Genomic DNA, 577 nt, shown 5'->3' with positions numbered 1-577 from the left:
GCCCCCCATCAGCAGGAGGTAAAGCCCGAAGCCCCTCAGGACACCCCACCGGGCACGGCCGTGGTGATGTTCCTTCAGGGACAGGGTGATACTCTGCGCACCACATGCCGGGTTCTTTCTCGGTTTTATTTTGATTTAAGGCACCTTACAGGATGCTGCACCTGGGGAGGGCGGCTGGAGCTCAGGAATCCACGGGGACGCGTGGCTGATGTGACTCCACCCGGCCTCGCCAGCCCTCTCAGAGGCCACCACACACGGGTTGGGTCAAGGTGACGCTGCCAGACCGTGCAGGGGGAGCAAAACACGTGGCTGCCACCAAATCACGGCAGAAAACTGTCCTTAACAACTTCATCTGCGGCTCAGAGTGGATTCCTGGAGCCTGCGCTGGGAACGGGTCCATGCATCCCCCTGGGCAGGAAACCTGGTGCCAGCACATGGGCGAGGAGGCATGCGGCCAGCTGGGTAGCAGCCAGGCAGCCCAGGGTCACCGCCATCCCCCTCGGGGACACGACTGGGCTTTTCTCCCCCTCAGGGCAGCACGGGGACTAACTGGAGGTGAATTAACCCACTGAACCAG

This window comes from Buceros rhinoceros, unplaced genomic scaffold (assembly GCF_000710305.1).
Source record: "Buceros rhinoceros silvestris isolate BGI_N320 unplaced genomic scaffold, ASM71030v1 scaffold35982, whole genome shotgun sequence".
In the NCBI taxonomy this organism is placed as follows: Eukaryota; Metazoa; Chordata; class Aves; order Bucerotiformes; family Bucerotidae; genus Buceros; species Buceros rhinoceros.
Note: the sequence above shows the minus strand (reverse complement) of the source record.